Raw genomic sequence first — 14830 nt, 5'->3', positions numbered from 1 at the left:
GTAAGATACAACACAGCCCATATTGCAACCCGGAGCATAGTGGAGCGCACATTCGGAGTGCTCAAGTCACGCTTTCGCTCCCTTCACCGCTCTGGTGGGCAGCTGCTATATGCGCCACCAGTAGTGTGCAAGATCATAGTGGCAGCATGTGTCCTGCACAACGTTGCAACCCGCCGGGGCCTGCCGGTGGACATGGTCGTGCCCCCACATCCCCAACCACGTGCATGGCCCCTGCGCATGGGAGGGGAAAGGGCACATGGTGAGGCAGCCCGTACGCAGCATGTGGCTAATTACTTCACCTAAAATCACACCCCTGTGGAGTGCACACAGCTGACAATCAATGATGATGACATAAGGGACAGTCGACTGTCACAACCATATCAGCCTGAGATTGGTCACCTGGAAGTGTTACATTGTGTGCATCCCTACCTACTGAAAGACAACCAATGCTGTGTCACAAAAAGACACACATTTATGCTGCATGGATGACTACCCCCTTGCAAAATACAACATTAAAATACTGCCATGTCACCAAACCCCTCCACATCTCAGCTACCCAACACACAATAGCATGTCATGCAATTTGAAAGGAACCAAATGAATGCACAACACATGACACAAGTGTCTTAAAGTGCACTGTCCCAAATGGAAACAGGCCACAGACAATATGCTCCCAGTAATCAATAACCAACAGCACACATGAACAAATACTTACCAGCTGTCAGGGCCAAAACCAAGAACAGACCTAGGCAGGGGGTGCAGAGGGGCATGGTGGGGGCTGTGATGAGTGTACGGGTTATTCCCAGAAAAGTGTATCCATTTAAAAGGCTGCTGTGCCCCTTCTGCAGAAAAGCAGCCTCCAAAGACTACAGTTCCCAGCATGCTCGGGGGCGCCGCGGGCCAATCAGGAGTCCAGCAGGGTGTGGCTCGTCAACGCGCATGCGCAAGCCCCGAGGCACGGGGCTTGCGCTTGAGACTTCGGAAGGAGAGGACGTGCAGAGCCCAGCTCCTCCAGAATCACTCGCGAGGGGCCCCGCCCCGCCGGAGAAGCAGTTCGGCCCCTCGCTCCTGCAAGATAAGTTCTTAAACCCATCTTGGGAATCAGAGGGATCGGGGGAGAAGCGCAGGGGGCTTTAGCCCGCCCATTCCTAGCCCCTGCGCCTACCGAAAAGATAAGTGCGCGTGTATCTTAGACGCGCCGCCAATCTGTTGTGGGGAAGTGGAGCGTACGAAAGGCTTGAACGTGTGTTCCCGCCTCCTGGGACCAGGGAGAACAGGGGGCACGGGAGGCGAAAACACACGTGGCAAAGTTTCCGCGGCGGTCTGAAGGAAGACCCCTGTGGAAGTTAAATAACGGCATTTTTTCCACATCAGGAACTAGTGGAGAAGCCTCAGAAAAGTGGCGAACTTGGGCACACTGAGAAGCCCGTGATTTGAGCTCGGGTGGCAACAAGAAATGTTGTGTGTTTGTATGTGTGTGAGGAATGAATAAGAATATGGGAATGCAGAGGTAAAACCCTAACTCGTGTTATTTCTTTTAGCTTCTTGGACCTGCACTGAACACTACGGACCTGCCACAAGACTTGACGGCTTCATCACGGACAGGACACTGAAAACCAGAGCTAAGTGTGCATGCTGAAAATGCTAATTAGTTGTGCACTGAACTAGGTGCATGGTTTTGACTTGTATGTAGAATTAATCAGTGGGCCTCAGTCTGACTAAGTGGAAGTGGAGTGTAAATAGCTACTTGGTACCAAGTACAATTGAAGGTGTGCAACAATCAACCCTTTCCCCTAAATTCCCCGTCCTATCCACAACCACTACCCAATCCTCAATCCGGTTTTCCTAATATTCCCCCAACCTATCCAATCAACGAGACCCTAACCCTCCTTCCCTGCTCTGGTCCGGGTAGCCTGCGTAAGCTTCGACTTGCAGGCTCCACGACCATAGTGGGGGTGGTTGGTACTGCGTCGCTCCTGCGCCTAGGACCAGAGTGCTCTGACAGAAGCGCAAGCCCACGTATTTTCCAGGCGCCTGAGCGGCACAGCCAACCCTCACAACAGTCATGGAAGAGATTGCTAAAGCCTTGCAGGATTTGCAAGGGGAGTTAGCCGCATCCAGGGAAGAATACGCTACCTTGTCCGCGCAAGTACGGAGTTTAGCAGCCCAAGCATCGCCCTTACCTGGTCAACCGTCTACCCCGTTACAGGTACATGTAACCCCGGAAGCCATAGTTCCTCTTGCACCTCCAGAGCGATATGCAGGGGATCCGCAAAAATTCTCCACATTTTTGACCCAGTGTCGTCTCCACTTCCTCACCAAGGCGTCAGCCTTTCGGTCTGCTCAAGCACGTACTGCCTTTGTGATATCGTACCTTACAGGGGACGCCGCCTCTTGGGCGAATCCTTTAGTTCAAAAAGACGATGCTGTCTTGTATGACTGGGATGAGTTCCTTGGGGAATTTGAGAAAATCTTTAATCGACAGGCAGCCACCCTCTGTAAAGATCGGGAATTGCTGAGTTTAAGACAAGGAAATAGGGAACTGGTGACTTATGTCACGCAGTTCAACCGGCTAGTGGCAGAAGCCGAATGGCCCAGAGAAAAAAGGATGTCCCTATTTTATCAGGGACTGAAAGACGAGTTAAAGGATCTTATAGCTCAGGTTGACCCACAGCCAAGAGAGTGTTCGGATATGATTAATCTAGCCTTGCGTCTCGACCACCGCTTGGCGGAAAGGCGAGGCGATAAGAGAAGAGGAGACTTCCGTCCTGTACCACGGTTAGACCAACATAAAGGATCTCGAGGGACGGTGGACAAATCTGAGGGGGATGAGCCGATGCAAATCGGCTCGATCCGGGGCCCCCTAACAAAAGAAGAGAAAGAGCAGAGAAGAAAAGACGGGGTCTGTATGTATTGCGGTAAGGCTGGGCATTTCGTTCGCGAATGCCCTGCCAAACCAAAAACCCAGGGAAACGCCTCGGCTCGCCGGTAGTGGGGGTCACCCGGTCGAGCCTAGTTAGCAGGGCCCCAATTGCAGGCTATTCGAATCATGGCCCATATATCACCCAGAAGGGTTACCTAGAGTTCTTGACAAAGAAAAAAGGGGTTACACTGTTGATTGACTCGGGGGCGACTGGTAATTTCATCGATGCCCAGTTCGTGGGTACTTTAGGAATTCCGGTGCAATGTAAACCCAAGTCAGAACTGGTACATGCAGTAGATGGTACTCCCCTTAGTTCAGGTCCCGTAACCCATAGTACCTGTGATATGATCCTTCACTGTGGAGATGGGCATACAGAAAAGATTGCCTTTGACATTATTGCCGCCCCGCAATTTGGGCTTATCCTGGGATTGCCATGGTTAAAAAAGCATGACCCTCACATTCAATGGACCTCAGGGTCGATAGACCTGAATTCTCCATTTTGCAGAGAACATTGTTTTAAAAAGGCTTTGCCGGGCTTACACTCCATCAGCATTGCTAATAGTCAAACAGAGGTACGTCCTGAAGATCTGCCCCAAGAATATGCCGATTTTGTGGACGTGTTTAATAAACAGGCTGCCGAGTCTTTACCTCCACACCGGCCCTTTGATTGCCGGATAGACCTGGAGCCAGGAGCGGTATTGCCATGCAGCCGCATCTACGCTTTGACCGAGGCTGAAAATGACCACCTCCGGGAATATATAGCATCCAACCTCAAGAGTGGTTTTATACGGCACTCTAATTCTCCGGTTTCGTCACCTCTGTTCTTCGTACCGAAGAAGTCCGGGGAGCTCCGGACTTGTATTGATTACCGCGGAGTGAACCGGATAACCATTAAAAACCGTTATCCGCTCCCTTTAATCCCTGTACTCCTTGACCAAGTTCGGGATGCGGTCATCTATACCAAGTTGGACCTTCGAGGCGCATACCATCTGGTACGGGTGCGAGAAGGAGACGAGTGGAAGACCGCCTTCCGAACCAAGTTCGGATTGTATGAATATCAGGTCATGCCATTCGGCCTCTGTAACGCCCCCGCCGCCTTCCAACACTTCCTGGACGAGGTACTCCGAGAATATTTAGACGTATGTGCCGTGGTGTACATCGATGATATCCTCATCTATTCCAGTAGCCTCCAGGAACATGTCCAACATGTACGTGCGGTATTGCAGAAATTGCGAGAACATCACCTCTACGCAAAACTGGAAAAGTGCGAATTTCATCGTACCACTGTAGAGTTCTTAGGTTATTTCCTAACCCCAACCGGCGTACAAATGGATACCAAAAAGGTGCAGGCAATTTTGGATTGGGCACCTCCGGCTAATGTAAAAGATATACAATCCTTTCTAGGGTTTGCAAACTTCTACAGACGCTTTGTTAGGAATTTTTCAGCATTGGTTACTCCAATCACGAAGCTTCTTCGTAAGGGTTGCCCGTTTGTTTGGGATGCCTCAGCCGAACAGGGTTTCAATCGGCTCAAAAAGGCCTTCACCGACGCTCCGGTACTAAAACACCCAGACTTGTCCAGACCGTTTGTGGTTGAAACGGACGCCTCCAGTTATGCTCTGGGGGCCGTTCTGTCTCAAAGGGATCTCACGACAGGTCTATTACATCCGGTGGCCTATTATTCGAGGAAGCTGCTGCCAGCTGAGGTGAATTATATCATCGCAGATCGAGAACTTTTGGCAATAAAAGCAGCATTTAGTGAATGGCGGCACTATCTGATGGGAGCACGTCATACGATAACAGTAATCACAGACCATCGAAACATGCAATTTATCAAAACCGCCAAGACCTTGAGCCCGCGTCAGTTGCGTTGGGCCATGTATTTCGCGGAGTTCGATTTTATCATCACATATAGGCCCGGAAACAGCAACCAGAAAGCTGACATCTTATCACGCTATCCTGAGCCGACGATTCGAGAGGCGTACCCCACGCCCCAGTCCATAATCCCTCCCGCTCACATCATTGGAGCGACCTCTGACTTCTTTGAAGCCATTCAGAAAGAAATCTCTATGCAAGAACTGCACCATTGGTGCAGACAGGACCCTCGGAACTTAATTCTTGCAGGACTTCCCTACCACGCTCATGCACTGTATCTGCCTACTACGGCACTCCGAGAAAAGGCCATGTCGTGGTGTCATGATTCATCCCTTGTAGGTCATCCGGGAAGATCAAAAACACAAGAATTGGTGGCTAGATATTTTTGGTGGCCAAAGTGGCGACAGGATGTTCAACAACACATATTGAAGTGTGACATCTGTGCCGGTAATAAAGCCAGTCACCAAAAGCCTGCGGGTCTTCTGCGTCCCTTACCAACTCCGGACGTACCATGGCACACTGTAACCATGGACCTCATTGTGGATCTCCCGCCTATACAAGGTCACACTTCAATATTGGTGATAGTAGATACCTTTTCTAAAATGGCCCATTTTATTCCTTGCAAGGGGGTCCCAACCGCTAGTGCAATTGCGGAACTCTTCCTGCAACACGTCATTCGCCTACACGGGCTTCCACACCATGTTATTACCGACAGAGGCCCACAGTTTACCTCACGATTTTGGCGTGAATTTTGTAAGATTATTGGGATGGAAATCCATTTGTCATCCGGGTACCATCCCGAGACCGACGGCCAAACAGAGCGTGTGAACCAGGGGCTCGAGCAATACTTGCGTTGCTTTGCTGCAAGCAGAGAAACCACTTGGGTCCAGCATACTTGGTTAGCTGAACTGGCCTACAATAATGCCGTACACATGTCCACAAAAAAAACTCCCTTTTACTGTCTTTATGGACGACATCCACATATTCTTCCTGTAGCTGTCCCGTCCTTAGAAGTGGAATTGCCCACACTAGCGGGACAGCGAATTAAAATTGAGCAAGTATGGAAGGAGGTACAGGGTAATCTCGTTAGAGCAAAACACTCTTATAAGTATTATGCAGACAAAAAGCGCCGTACCGGTCCTTCTTATCGTGTGGGTGACAAAGTGTGGCTTTCCACCCGCAATATTCGATTGGATGGTCCCAAAAAATTACAGCCCCGTTACTTAGGCCCCTTCCCGATTGTAAGAATCGTGAATCCAGTTGCAGTTCGATTGGAATTACCATCCCAAATGAAAATTCATCCCACGTTCCACACGTCCCTGCTAAAACCTGCCCCGTATGGAGCTCCCGTCAAGAAACACCCCCCGATAATGGTTCACGGAGAACCTGAATATGAAGTTCGTGCAATTTTAAACTCCAAAAACGGCGCCAATGGCCAATTGTATTATTTAGTGGACTGGGTGGGGTATGGACATGAAGAGCGCTCGTGGGAGCCCTCACATCACGTTCATGCTCCACGATTGTTGCGCACTTTCCATAAGAATTATCCAGATAAACCCGGAGGGTCTACCTTCCGTGGGAGGGGGAGTGCTGTCAGGGCCAAAACCAAGAACAGACCTAGGCAGGGGGTGCAGAGGGGCATGGTGGGGGCTGTGATGAGTGTACGGGTTATTCCCAGAAAAGTGTATCCATTTAAAAGGCTGCTGTGCCCCTTCTGCAGAAAAGCAGCCTCCAAAGACTACAGTTCCCAGCATGCTCGGGGGCGCCGCGGGCCAATCAGGAGTCCAGCAGGGTGTGGCTCGTCAACGCGCATGCACAAGCCCCGAGGCACGGGGCTTGCGCTTGAGACTTCGGAAGGAGAGGACGTGCAGAGCCCAGCTCCTCCAGAATCACTCGCGAGGGGCCCCGCCCCGCCGGAGAAGCAGTTCGGCCCCTCGCTCCTGCAAGATAAGTTCTTAAACCCATCTTGGGAATCAGAGGGATCGGGGGAGAAGCGCAGGGGGCTTTAGCCCGCCCATTCCTAGCCCCTGCGCCTACCGAAAAGATAAGTGCGCGTGTATCTTAGACGCGCCGCCAATCTGTTGTGGGGAAGTGGAGCGTACGAAAGGCTTGAACGTGTGTTCCCGCCTCCTGGGACCAGGGAGAACAGGGGGCACGGGAGGCGAAAACACACGTGGCAAAGTTTCCGCGGCGGTCTGAAGGAAGACCCCTGTGGAAGTTAAATAACGGCATTTTTTCCACATCAGGAACTAGTGGAGAAGCCTCAGAAAAGTGGCGAACTTGGGCACACTGAGAAGCCCGTGATTTGAGCTCGGGTGGCAACAAGAAATGTTGTGTGTTTGTATGTGTGTGAGGAATGAATGAGAATATGGGAATGCAGAGGCAAAACCCTAACTCGTGTTATTTCTTTTAGCTTCTTGGACCTGCACTGAACACTACGGACCTGCCACAAGACTTGACGGCTTCATCACGGACAGGACACTGAAAACCAGAGCTAAGTGTGCATGCTGAAAATGCTAATTAGTTGTGCACTGAACTAGGTGCATGGTTTTGACTTGTATGTAGAATTAATCAGTGGGCCTCAGTCTGACTAAGTGGAAGTGGAGTGTAAATAGCTACTTGGTACCAAGTACAATTGAAGGTGTGCAACAATCAACCCTTTCCCCAAAATTCCCCGTCCTATCCACAACCACTACCCAATCCTCAATCCGGTTTTCCTAATATTCCCCCAACCTATCCAATCAACGAGACCCTAACCCTCCTTCCCTGCTCTGGTCCGGGTAGCCTGCGTAAGCTTCGACTTGCAGGCTCCACGACCATAGTGGGGGTGGTTGGTACTGCGTCGCTCCTGCGCCTAGGACCAGAGTGCTCTGACACCAGCAACACAATACAGCAACACAAAATGAAGCAGTGGCAAAATATGACAGTACAAAATCAAACTAGTGCAAGTCTTACAACCTGAATAAGCCAGCACATCGACCCCTTCCAACTGCAGAGTGTTGCTGTCAGGCCAATGTGTCAGTGTACTGCATACAACATGATCTGCATCTGCAAAGGAGACGGCCTTGTGAAGACATGAAGAAGATACCTGTGAATAAGGAGGAAGACATGGATGCACAAGCACATATCAATACACCATGCAGTGTTCAATACAACAACAATCCCCACTAGGGATGTCCACACAGTTTTGACTACAGACTGCCCACACAGCTCATGGGAGCCCAATGTCACTGTGTAAGTCACTGTCACTTGGTCACACCCTTTTCAAGCCCATGGAAAGGGGAAGCAGGAGGGGTGTGTGTGTCATGAACCCAAGCATCTAATCCAAAGACAGGACAAGCCTGCATGTGCCCAGCTGGAATACACAGTGGATGGCCACGGGAGTCACACAAGGCAACACACTGTAAAAAAAAAAAAACATACAAAAATCAAAAATGGCTACGTGTGGTCCAGGGAGGGGGGAGGCCACCCAGGAGGTTTGAGGACAGAGTGCACCCCAACACCCACCTGCGTGGATGTTGCGAGAAAAAAAATACCTCCATGGGCTCATGGGCTCATGGCCTGCACGGTTACGCCAATGTGGGAGAACTGCTATTGCTCTCTTCACCCTCTGCTGCTACATCAGGAGATGGCGGCGCTATGGTATGGTCCTCCATGGGAGCAAGCATGCAGGTGTGGAAGGTCTGGTTCTGGAGGATGATAGTACGGAGATCCCCATGCAGCACCTCACGGGTTGCCTGCATTTCTGCACGCATGGCCTTGCGTGATGTACGGATCTCCTCACGAGTTGCCTGTAGCTCAGCTGAGAGTGAACGTGCTCCAGCTGCTGTTCTGACCTATGATTTCGGGAAGCCTCAAGTTCACCCAGAGTCTCCCTGAGGAAATGCAGTTCTAACCTCAGGGCTTCCCTGTGGCCCTGTGACTCTACAGATATGGCTTCACGCAGAGTCTCCATTGCCACCCGTCGGTCCCTGTTGGACGCCAACATGTCTTCCCTGTATGATTGGCAAATGGAGTCTGTTGCCTGCTGTTGTTGCTCCATCTGCCTTTCAGGGGGGAGAATGGAAGTGGCCACCCTCTCCATTGCCTGAGCCATCATTTCAACCGATGCTCCCTGTTGTGCTGCTATACTGTAAATAGAGTTTTCCCATACAGTATTGCCTGGTGGCGTATGGCCACCACGTCGGCGGGCACCACACCTGTTTGGGGCAAGGCGATCTGCACCTTGCTGTGCTGGCACTGCCTGAGGCTGCAGGACTGCATTCCCCCTCTGATCTGCTGGCCCAGGAACAGGATCAGATGTTGTGGAGTGTGACCCTGCATCCATAACCGCCAAAGGCGGAGTTACCAACACTGACATCCCCATAGAGGGGCCTACCCCCGGTGCAGGTGGGTTGGATAGAACAGCATCCCTGCCAGAAACACTCACCTGCGATAGCACATAAGTCCCACTGTCCGATTCAGTACCTGTATCATAGAGGTCTGGGGAGGTGCACCCAGAGACACCCGTGGACAGTATGGTCTGCAGCAGGATAGGGTTTTCGCCCATCACCACACCACATCCTCCACGTGCCCAGTCGTGGCTGAGATTCCTCCTGGGTCTGCACCATCTCCTCCACCTCAACAGCATCAAGTGCGTCATCACCTGCAAAAACATGAAAGACAACAAATGGAAACAGGCATGAGTACCATAGCACACACATAGGCCTGACAAGGCAGAGATCCAGTACATGAATAACACATGTCCCACACGACTATAACCCTGGCATGCATGCACTGTCAATGCTTTGGAAGGGGAGGCAAAAAGCCGACACTGAGGACTCCAAGATCGAAAATCAACACATGTGCTGCATGCTGGATAGCACTGGCATCACAGATTAGCCTGTGAGTGGTATGGGCAATCCACATACATGACACATGCCAGCACACAGATGGCATGTAGCATAGCCATGGTACATTTGAAAAGTACAGCCATATATCAGTGAATGAGTACTGCCACCCATCCATGTGAGATGGACATGATGAGATGAAAAATGCTAAATAGTGTGACAAAATACGCATGTGCCACACACTGCAACACATCCACTGTGCAATAATACAGTGATGGCAGGAAGATGGATACATCAATGGTTGGTCACTTCAACATGACAGGAAACAACAATCATGTTCCACATTGAAACAGGCCCCAAAAATTAATGTGAGCAGGCCCTTACTCAATCAGCCTGAATGGTCAAATCATTCCCATAACAAGGTAATGAATGTGGGCCAATGTGGGTTGTAGTCTATGACAGAAGCATGTCACATATGTGGCATTAGGGCAGAAAAATGCGTTGCAAAAATGGGAGGATTGAAACAATCAGGCTGAATGAACACTGAAAAATCTTAACAATGTTGTTGCAAGATGACAGTTCAAGGGCAACTGCAGTAATGTGGCGCTAATTGGCTACTGTGGTCAGAAGGGATACTGTCATACCCAAACCCAAAACCGGTGTATGGTTTGGAGGAAGCACATGGGTGACCCATACCACTTAGGAGTACACACCCTCACTTGGCACTCAATCATTATACATCACCCAAGAAACATACACATGGATTACACACACTTGCATGGGCACTCACCGGACAATGCCTCATAATCTGGTAGGTCTCCCACGCCTTGGATCTGTTCCTCTGGGACAAAGGTTCCAGCAACAGACTCATGTTCAGTGAGTTGGTCGTCCTCTGGTGGAGACCCACCGCCGGTCACCAGAGTAGAGGCATGATTGGAAGCCAGCTTGTTCTTTGCTCTGCGTTTAAGGTCATTCCACCGCTTGTAGCAATCATCAGCTGTGCGCCTCACAAATCCAAGGGTACTAATGTCGTCCGCGATGGTCTGCCAGTGGGCCCTACGTTGAGCAGTCGTAGTCTTACAGCCTCCAGTCACCAACATTTCGCGGCTATGTGCCGACACATAGGCCACAAGTGCATCAAGTTTGGCGTCATTGAAGCTAGGCTTCCTTGACGTGCTGGAGTGTGTAGCCGTGTCTGGGGTCTAAGCCTGTAGTGCAAGAGCACCCTTCTTCTTCTTGGAAGGTGGTGCGGATCCTGAGTGGCTTACGCCGCTCTGGTCAGTAGGGGCAGAAGCTAGGTGGACTGGGTACTAGAAGCCTGTAAAGGCACAATGACCATAGGTCTTGGTGCATGCATTGGCTGCAGGGTGATGTCGGCAGGGCCAACGTCGGTGTGATGGACCTGAACCGACACTGTCCCGGCTGGTAGACTCGGAGCTGGGGTGGATTGAGCTGCAACTGCCCCTGCAGCCTCCCCACCCTGGCTACTTGGGGCAGAAGATGACATTGCTGCCCCAGATCCACGTGGCCTGGTGACAGCAACTTTCACCGCCACACGTGGATTAGACTTGCTGCCCTGGAAGTCAGCCTGGGAGTCATCCTGTGCCGGTTCAGGTGACAAAATGGGCTGAGCTGGGATGGTGTCAGCTACGTTTCCCACAACCATTGGGGGGGGGGGGCATAGGTGGCCCCGATTTGTCCTCCACACACAGGGCTCTAGGGGCACCCGGCAAATCCTGGCCACGTCCCCTACTGTGCCCACCACGCCCACCTTTTGGAGGTCGGCCACCTTTGCCTCCATTACTACTTGGTCGCCTCCCAACCATGGCACTGATGTTGTTGTGCATATGGGAGTTGCAGTAAACAATTGTCCTGGGCAATTGAGGTGAAAGGGGTAGGTTACTAGATGGAATTCGTACCCTAGTGCTCTAGCAAGGCTGTATGTGACCCCTGGGGGAAGATGACGGGTCACGCAACGCACAGGCACCCCAAAAACAAAAGTACCCCTGGTAGACCACGTGCGTGAAAAAATGAACCCGCACTACACTGTGGCACCCAGAAACACAAAAATAAGCGTACGCGTGTTACACGCAGCCTACAATGACCTCTGAAGGGGTACGCAACACACGGGGGCAACCACAGTTGGAAAATACACTCACTGCACGACTCACTGTCTGCCTTGAAAAAGAATGTGAAAAAGATGCGCGTGTGCGCATTGGCAACATCCCCGCCAAAAGAAGAAAAGAACGCAGTCTGATGAAACAGGGAGTACGAACTGGAAACGTTGTGAAGTAATCGCGCGTGAACTGACAAAAATGACAAGAAACACCTGCTCGCTCTCCACAAAAAGCACGTACAAGAAAATAGCGTGATACTCGTACCTTTTAACCCAGCCCACATGTGCAACGTCACTTACGCGCTTACGCGCTAAGGGCCTTTCCTCCAATAGCACGGTGACGTGCAGTTTTCGAATGTGCTGATTCACAATGGACCCGTGTTGTGGGGAACGCCTGCGCGCGTAATGTCACTTACGCGCTTATGCGCTAAGGACCTTTCCTCGGATTTCACGCTGACATGCACTTTTTTCACGTGCCAAATCACTCCGTATGAAGCTGGCCACGCGAAAACACACGGAAGACCATGCTCCTGCCGAAAAGGCCATTTTCCTGCCCCCAAGAGCCCCGAGCACGCTCCCACCAGCCATCTGCTGATGCCTGCCTGCTGCCCACATGCCCTGCTATTTGGTGCCTGCACGTCAGCCATCTGCAGGGGTCCAGTTGCTGTGTCCACCCCTGCTGGAACAGAGGACTCCCGACTGGGATACCATCGCTCAACAGCCCAGCCCCAGGACCCAGTTGCCGACCCACGCCTGCCTCGGGGGTCGCCATATCGGGGCAAACACCATCTGAGCCCACTGGCGACCCCCAGCCAGAGAGGCAGAGGGCCACCAGCTTCAGTGAGAAGGAAGTTGGTGTCCTGGTGGAGCATGTCCTGGGGTATTATAATGCCCTCTTTGGATCATCACGCGCCAACAAGGAAGGACGGGAGAGAATCGGGGAGGACGCAGTGGTTGCCATCAACGCGGAGGAGGTGGCAACCCGCGACATCAAGCACGTCTGGAAGCGCTGGGAGGACTTCAGGTCCAGGACCCTCTACAAGGCCCGGCGCCTCGCGAAGGCAGAGGATGCAGAGGGGTGCCGGGTCAGCATGAGCAACATCCAGATGAGTATCCTGGATACTCGCCCAGATCCTTCGGAGGCAGACCCGTCTGGAGTTGAGCGATAAGTGGCCAAGCATTGCTGTGTGAGACAGGGCATGTTGCATGGTGCTGGTAGTCTGATACTTGCCTGTATGTGTGACATAGGCCATGTAATGATGTGTGTGTGCAGGGACATCATGGTCATGCATGTGAGACCAGTAATGTGTGAACCACATGAATGGTGCCTGTGTTCCAATGCAACATGGGCAGCTGTATGCGGAATGCACACATGGGACGGTAGGCCATGTGTTGTTGGCGGCGTGTTTCGATGGGTGCGCCGATTGAAATGGGCGAAAAATGCGTTTTTTTCCCACATTTCGGATTTTGCGGGGGTGGCTGGGTAATAAATTCTGGGCCGATTTGTGCAAACCATACCTCTGCGGATTCCCATGGGTGTCCTCTTTTCGGAAATGCATGGGGTTCCCTGTTTTCCTTGGTGGCTTGGACACCCGAGGCCCATATCTGTATGTTGTGCTTGTCTGGAGAAAGTGTCATTTTTTTCCCCACATTTCGGACTTTGCGGGGGTGTCTGGGTAATATATTCTGAGCCGATTTGCGCAATTCATACCTCTGCAGATTCCCATGGGTGTCCTCTTTGCTTTTCTCAAAATTCATAGAAGCCATTGCCGTACCAAGCCAACCATATCCAACACATACCTTTTTTTCGGTCATTTTCTTGCTTTTCCCCAAATCTATGGTAGTTTCCCCTACCTAGTTGTTGCCTGACCTACACAAATCATGCCTTCCTAAACTTGGAATTGTATCTACTTTCCAGAAATATATGCCTTTCTGTCCTCCAAATCGGCTTTCCGACCCTTTTCTTCCATTCCGTCCATGTATGTCCAATTGGCAAAGATGGCCAAAATCGCCTACCTCTCACAAAACAGTTGAAAACCACATCAAAATAATGTATTTTTGTTTCCACTCAATCTGTTCTTGAAAGCCAGGAAATTGGGGAATTCAGCACAGCAAACCATTTGTTCCTAGCTCTTACAAGGAAAAAACCACAGGCTTTGTTGTACATCATTTTATTTGCATTTTTGCAAAAACCCAAAATGTTCGCCCTTTTTGCTTATTTTCTCTCAACCCTTGTACAGCAACCTAGGATTCCTGGGTGGCGTTACGTCCACCTACATGGGGGAAAAAAGGAGCCAAAAGTGGCTGAAATATCTCACAAAAAAGTTACAAGGCACTGAATGGCCACATACCGAAATCACCAAAAAAGCCTTGGCACTGGGGGGAAATACCCATGGCAGTTAAAGGGTTAATCCTAATACACAAGTAATGTAAAGTTGTACTTGGATAACTTCGGCAAATTACATGCTTGTAATGGGTGGATGATAAATTGCTGTGTACGTCATACTGATTTGTTGTAGACTACCTTTGGGACACATGGGCAGAGCCACCGCACTGTACGTTATCTTTCCTTTTTTTCTACAATTCCATACAATGTCTGCTCTTGGAGGTAATCATGCTTCCCACTGAAGGCTGTTTTACAATGAGCATTTGTCCTGTTGAAGGAGAGGTATGTTAGGTTTTGCTTTCCGCAGACTATGCTGGAGGAAAAAAAAGTATCCAGGTGGCAACCTGTTTCGATTTTACCATGTGTTTCCGAATGTTGGTAGGATTGTTACAGTGAAGTTAGTATGGCGTATAAGGAGAGATGATGGTGCTGTACACATGCTGCAATGAATGCACAGATTGAAACATACATTAAATGTGCATTTACAGGTCCTAAGGAACATTTATATGTGCAGTGTGTTATGAGGCAACGGTGTACAATGGCACACTGTGTGTGCGATGGGTCACCATACTTGGGTGGCTGGGCCATCGTACACAGTTTGGTGGCTGGCAGCATGAAGATGGTTGGGGCCTCTGGTTCATCAAAGAAAATGAATTACTTTATACCTCCTTCAAACACTCTAAGGGGGGTATGGTTTACAA

This window comes from Ambystoma mexicanum, chromosome 6p, assembly GCF_040938575.1.
Source record: "Ambystoma mexicanum isolate Mex_15411 chromosome 6p, UKY_AmexF1_1, whole genome shotgun sequence".
Lineage (NCBI taxonomy): Eukaryota > Metazoa > Chordata > Amphibia > Caudata > Ambystomatidae > Ambystoma > Ambystoma mexicanum.
The sequence above is the reverse complement of the archived record's forward strand: the minus strand, read 5'-3'. Positions refer to the sequence as shown.